The sequence below is a fragment of the Gorilla gorilla genome, chromosome 13 (assembly GCF_029281585.2).
Source record: "Gorilla gorilla gorilla isolate KB3781 chromosome 13, NHGRI_mGorGor1-v2.1_pri, whole genome shotgun sequence".
Taxonomy (NCBI): Eukaryota; Metazoa; Chordata; class Mammalia; order Primates; family Hominidae; genus Gorilla; species Gorilla gorilla.
The window spans coordinates 86,486,831-86,493,601 of NC_073237.2; the positions used below are offsets into that span (position 1 = coordinate 86,486,831).

Sequence of the window (6,771 nt, forward strand, 5' to 3'; positions counted from 1 at the left end):
ACAAATCAAATAAGCAGGTTGAAATAAATAATGCAGTTATTGAGAATATCTGAAGCTAAAGATTTTACAATACATCTAGCAAAACATTTCCATTTTAAACTACTATTTAAATAAAGGTTGTTAGTGCTCTGTGATCCGTATCAGCCCTAGTCTTCATTCCTTTGGATTACTGAAGGTCTTTATGGCCATTTCTTCATTTAAGAGCAATAATTGCATTTTAAGCAATTTATTTGAAGGGCCAGTGACACTTATTTAACATGCCTTTTATTAATTATAAAGATAAAGTTCTTCCTGGGCTCACTCTTTATAACTATGCATTACAAAGAACAGCTTTCTTATGTCTTTTCTTTGCAGAAAAGCCCCTATCAGTTTCCTTAACATTCAACTAAACCTCCCTCCTCTTAGGGGGTTTAATGGGATTGACATTCATCTAAAGGGTTTAACTTGGCTTCTGTGTTATAAAGTGGCCTCTGTTGGATAGGACTCAGTTAATTCCATATATCTGGTTGAAATACAGAGCAACACATGATTCCTAAGTACAGAGTCATTTCTCTCACTACAGTGCTGAAGTCTATAACTAGGGTGCTGTCCCCAGGCTTCACAATTTTATTATTATAGAAGACCTCTCACCCACTGTCCTCCACGCCAGTACCTCCACCTGGTCTTTAGCAAAACGAGGAAGGCCAGTGTGGAAGCTCTCACCAGCCAAGAACCCACTGTCTATAACTGACACCAGAATGAAGTGGCGTGGGTAGGACGAGGGGCTTCTGGCAGGCCCAGTGAGCTGGTAGCATTTGTGGACAGCCAGTCATGTGCTGAAGCTTCCAGCATTCAGCATACAAGGTGTTCATTGTGTAAACTGCAGGATAGATACGGGGCTTGGGAGAAAGTCTTCTGTTGAGGCTCTTAACTCCAGGCATTTTGCAGAGCTAAGTCAGCATCATCAGTAACAAAGAGTACTCTTGCACATGACACACTAAGCTGAATCTAAGGAATAGTCTTTTTAAAATAATAGGGGACACAGGAGACTTGTCCAGAAAGTAAATGAAATCTAAGATCAGGTCTCACCTTGGAGTATCTGGCCTGCAGCTGATGACGTGGAGGACAATGCTTGACTTGGTGCCAGTCAAGACACTGGACCAGAAATGATCACTGCTGGAGAAAAAAAAAAATGCAGAAACACACACATGTGTGCATGCATACATGAACACACACATACAATCATGTACAGAGATATAACTATACACACAGGCACACACACACGTGCGCTTACTCACAGACATATGCCCAAATAGGAACACGTACACACATGCACGCACACAAACACAATCAGTTTCTCTTAACTCTTTAAATCCTTTTCTTTTATCTGTTAAATTCCTTAAATAAATGTTCACCTAAAATGCTTAAGTAGGACTGATGTTTTTCATCTCCTAAATTGTGTGGTAGCTCAGATGTGGGTAAGTCAGTCTACAAGCACTAGGCTGAAAACAGCTGAAGCACTAAGCACTATATTATTTTATTGTAGCTTTCTTCTGAAGAACTCTAAACACTTTGTTGAGCATATCTTGTGTTGCTTTACCTGGGAGAAAACAGTTGTTATTATTCCCAGTTTCCTAGAGGGAAATGGACATTGTGTGTAAGTCAACCAGCCCTCAGTAATGCTGGGGCCAGGGAACCTGCCCTTCTCTCACTTATGCTAAACGGGACATTTTTAATTTTGTTTACTACTGTGGGTAGAGACTATATCTGTATGGACTGCTACACCTCCTGGGAGAAGCAGATATATTCCTGAATGTGAAATAGTATAGAAACAGTTCTTTAATCTGATGATATTTTAAGTGCTCCAGGAGAAATTGCTATAGGAGATTTGCAGAGGTTTTTCATGGAGGCAATTAATGATTGACAGTCAATATACTGTCAGTAAATGATTGGATTTTCCCATAGAGCAATTGCCTCACCCATCTTTTAGAAATATGAGAGAATGAGAAATACACATCGTTAATTAACAATTATTATTAATTAACATTGTCCCCAATCTCCCAAAAACCTTCTTGGCATTCTGGAAGTTCCACCTGGAGCCTGCAGAAGAAGCTGTGTCCCAGTACCTTCTGGCTCCTGCACCACTCCCTGGCTTATCCCTGGATTGGCCTGTGTAGGCAGCAGGAGGCCACCTCCACTGAGGATGTGGATCTGCCGGCTTTGCCTCCTCCAACTTCTGTTGGGGCTGCCCATGGGGAGCAATGTGAGCAAACCCTTAGACAACTTGCATGGTACCTAAGCTCTGGTGCATTTTAATTAGTCATGGAGCAGTGGAGTCCTCCAGCCCTTTCACAGAAGCAAGCTCCATGTGCACTGCTGATCCTTAGGGGACATTAAGCATTCTGAGCTGCTTTGCCTCTACCAAAGCATGGTGTGCTGACAGCTGCTTGCCCCCTACTGTGGGTTTTGCAAGAGAGGAGTTTTGTATTCATCTGTTTGCCACCGTGATCCAGGAACCCTTTTCTCGCTCAGGAGGACGACTGATTCCGAGGTACCGCGTAGACTGGAATCTCATCTCATTTCTTCCTTGCTTGCTACCAGGACCGAATGGTGCGGCTCACTCACACATTCCTCAGGATGCTCAGAGCATGCTCTGCCGTTCCCCATGGAAGGCTGGGCCAGCCCTTCCCTTCTTCATACATAGGACAGGACCCTGGGAGGTTCAGTCCTGCCTCATTCTTCCTGCTGCTGCTGGCCTTACCAGAATTCCCACTGGCATCAGGATTTGCACAGCCAACCTTCTGCTGTGTGGCAGGCATGTGTTCTTATGAGAGTAATGCTGGAGGTGGCATCTGAGATGCAGGAAGAAAACATCATTGATGCGCAACATAAAAGAGCAAAAGCTTTCAATGCTCAAGAGGATGTTGTGGATCCCAGAATATTTATCCCACACCAAACTGATAGCAGAGACGGGGTTCAAGTCCAGGTGTTGGGATGGCTGAGAAAGGGGTTCAGACAGAGCTGGGAGTGAGCCCAGGGGTGCAAGGGCATGGCAGCATCTCCACACTCCACTTCCTCATCTGTAGAAGGGAGGCCTGGATGCCTGTCTCAGCTGAAGGCAAGGAATAGCAGCTATTCTGGAACAACTCACCAATTCTGTCTCCCTGTTGGTTTGTTTTCTTCTGGGGATGCTTGATATGTGCAAATGAAACCTGAGCATGTTTCCCACAGTGGAACACTTCTATCTATTCAATCCGGCCACATGATTATATAGTCCTATATCATCATAGGAATATATAAAGTGTGACTACATTTTATAACATCTATTTTGTGGGGTAATTAAAACTGAAGAAGTGAGATCCTGGTGGGGATGAGTGAACCAGGCCTTTTTATGCCAGATTCTATAAGAAAAGAAGTGGAGTTTGCTTTGTGTCAGTAAGCAGTGCAAAAATCAGACATAGATAGATAAACAGATAGATAGATATACATACATATAAACACACATATACATATGTGTACATAGCTGCAAGTGAGAATTTTGGAATTATTTTTTACGTGACTTGATTTATTGCAATATTCACTTTATCGTGGTGGTCTAGAACTTAACCTGCACTATCTCCCAGGAATGCCTGTATAAAATTATTTATTTTTTATTTTAAATTTTATTAATTTAATTTTATTTGTAAATTTACATATAAATAAATTGTACGTATTTATGGGGTATGTAGTGAGGTTCTGATGCATTTTAGTAGCTTGCTAGAGCTGCCGAGCACCGGTGTGCTCACTTCTCATGGCGTGCCGAGTCTGTGGTAGAAATGGTTGATGGCCTGTGATTCCAGGTGTTAGCAAATTAACAGCCTCAAGCAGACAATTGATGCATTCATTGGATGGCGCCAGAGCTCAAATGTTCCAGCTAAATGATATTTATCATGCCCCATTTAACAAGCCTCCTTAATTCACTCTCTTTGGCCTCCTGTGTTTACAAGGAACCAGCATGGCCAGTTTGTGGAATGCAGCACGCATCACCCCCAGAGAGCATCACCCACAGAACACTGGACCTGGAAATGCCAAGGGGAGGGGCATGGTTCTGAGCTGGGCTGTGGATCCAGTAGTCAAAGCCTCCGGAGCAGGGCCGAGCTAGGCAGGCCCGCCCACGCCCTGACTGTCCATCTCCTTGTTTTGGTCCAGCTGTCTCCTCCGAAGAAGGCAGGGACTTCATCTTTTATGTCCTCATAACTAGCGCTTTCCAGGATGACTTGATGGGTTCTTGAATTCGAAAATGATTCTGAAGGAACTATAGTATGATTTATGGATTAAATAATGATTTTCTGGAATAGTGTAACACGATTCCCACAAGCCTAGTTATTTCTTGCCTGGGTTGTTTTTATTTATTTTATTTATTTATTTTTTTGAGATAGAGTCTCGCTGTGTTACCCAGGCTGGAGTGCAATGGCGCGATCTCCGCTCACTGCCACCTCTGCCTCCCAGGTTCAAGTGATTCTCATGCCTCAGCCTCCCAAGTAGCTGGGACAACAGGCAAGCACCACCATGCCTGGCTAATTTTTTGTATTTTTTAGTAGAGATGGGGTTTCACCATGTTGGTCAGGCTGGTCTCAAACTTCTGACCTCAAATGATCTGCCCTCCTTGGCCTCCCAAAGTGCTGGGATTACAGGCATGAGCCACAGCTCCCAGCCTCTTGCCTGGGTTATTGCAATAGCCTCCTCACTGCTCTCCTGCTGGGGCTCCCTGCCCAGAAGGCACCCTCACACCCACACCATGAGGCCTGCTTGTGCAAGAGGAGAGAGATCTGGAACATCTATTCAAGACAAAGTTATTCATTCTCTTGTTAAAGCATGATAAGGCAGACTTTATTTAGGACCATTATGATAGGTACAGGAACCACTGTGGTGGGGTCTTGCTGTGGGGGAGAGATACTGGGCTCAACTCTGAACGCAACAAGGAAAAGTGGGAATTTATCATCAAGGAGTAGGACAGGGGTCAGTGGATGGAAAATTACTCAGAAGAAACATCAGGGCTGTGGGGGGATTCTGGCTTAACTGACCTGAGAGGATTATTGCTGAAGACAAACCAGGGTGACCAGACATCATCTGGGAGTGGTGGGGGATAAGGAACCTGATCAGATACCGAGGGTGGGGTTCCTGGCTAAACTGACTTAGCAGGGTTCTTGCTAAAACTGGACAATGCAGACACGAACATGGGGGTCGCAAAGTCAGACATAGTCGGAAAAGAGCTCAGGAAGGCCTGAGTAGAGTTGGGTTGAAGAGACATTCTTTGTCACATCCCTACTGGGCCTCCCCGAACCCCCCTCTGACTTGATTCTCAAAATCTCTTTTTTTTATCCATAAAGGATAGGATAGCCTGTGCAGCAGGGAGTCACAGGGGCTCTTCTGATTTCAAGCTGCATCCAAGAGCAAAGGGTCACATATCCTATCAGAGTGAGCGGCTTTCCCGGAAAGACTTGTGAAGGGCAGCCCCAACAAAATTTGTTCTGCCTCCTGGGCCCTAAAGGAGGACTGTGAGGAGGGTGCAACGAGGTCTCTTTGAAGAAGCTATGGAGATACTTCACCTGTCACCTTTCCCTGTGGGGATAGGTGTGTTTTCCCCAGCTCATGCCAAATGAGGATGATTGGAGAGAACTCCCTGAAAAGCTGCCCCTGGCTTGGCGAAATTTACAGTGTCAGAAGCTGCCTAGAGCTTCCTGGGAGGACAGAATGGGAGAGACAGAGCGACTTGTGTCCTGAGAGCAGATGGGCATCTCAGGCATGGATCACAGAGGACCCTGGGAACCTTGCCACCAGCAGGGCCTGGGATAGCCCCAGGTTGTGCCTGACTCTGCTAGGGTTAGACGACACAGGGCCACAGGGACTGCCTTCTGAGAACCTGCAGGAGCTCCAAATAGGAAAAGAGAGTCAGATAAGCTCACCAAGACGGAAAGTAGAATGGTGGTCACTAGGCGCTAGCGGGAGAAAGGGGAACAGGGAGGTGTTTGATGGGTACGGAGTTTCCGTTTGGGAAGATGAAGAATTTCTGGGGATGGATGGTGGTATCAGTTTTACAAAAATGTGAATGCACTTAATGCCATTCAACTGTAACTTTAATGTGGCTAAGATGGTCAATTTTATGTTATGTATATTTTATCACAATTTTAAAAAGAAAGAGAATCCAAGTGTTGGCATCTACTGTCCAGCAGGCACCAATATCCAACTGAAATGTCACCAATGAGATAAGGCCCTGTCCACTGGCCCTCCATCTTGGGCATCTGTGGAGACCAACACGGGGAATGGGCATGAGGAAGAATAAGGTCAGGACTCACCCCTTCCTCAGGTTCTGAGGGTCTGGCCAGGAGCCGCCATTGTGTCCAGAGTCAGTTCCTGCCCGTGGGTTCATGGTCTCACTGACTTCAAGAATAAAGCTGTGGACCTTCACAGTGAGTGTTACAGCTCTTAAAGATGGCACAGACCCAAAGAGTGAGTGGTAGCAAGGTTTACTGTGAAGACCGCAAGGACAAAGCTTCCACAGCGTGGAAGGGGACCCCAGCAGGTTGCCAGCTGCTGGCTGGGGGTTGCCAGCTTTTATTCCCTTATTGTCCCCTCCCATGTTCCTTTTCTGTCCTATCAGAGTGCCCTTTTTTCAATCTTCCCCAGGATTGGCTACTTTTATAATCCTGCTGATTGGTGCATTTTACAGAGCACTGATTGGTGCATTTTACAATCCTCTTGTAAGACAGGAAAGTTCCCTAAGTCCCCACTCGACCCAGGAAGTCCAGCTGG

At 45.4% G+C, this 6,771-nt stretch overlaps 1 long non-coding RNA gene across 1 annotated transcript in view; it reads right to left on the bottom strand.

Moving 5' to 3' along the window:
• Window positions 1–6,521, bottom strand: part of LOC109028261 (uncharacterized) — a 28,383-nt gene extending 21,862 nt beyond the window's left edge. Inside the window, exons 1-2 of the long non-coding RNA XR_002007275.4 lie at window positions 6,315–6,521; window positions 1,069–1,152 (exon numbers count right to left, since the gene is read on the bottom strand). This is a non-coding gene — a long non-coding RNA (uncharacterized lncRNA). The remainder of the gene's footprint in view (window positions 1–1,068; window positions 1,153–6,314) is intronic.
• Window positions 6,522–6,771: the final 250 nt, after the last annotated feature.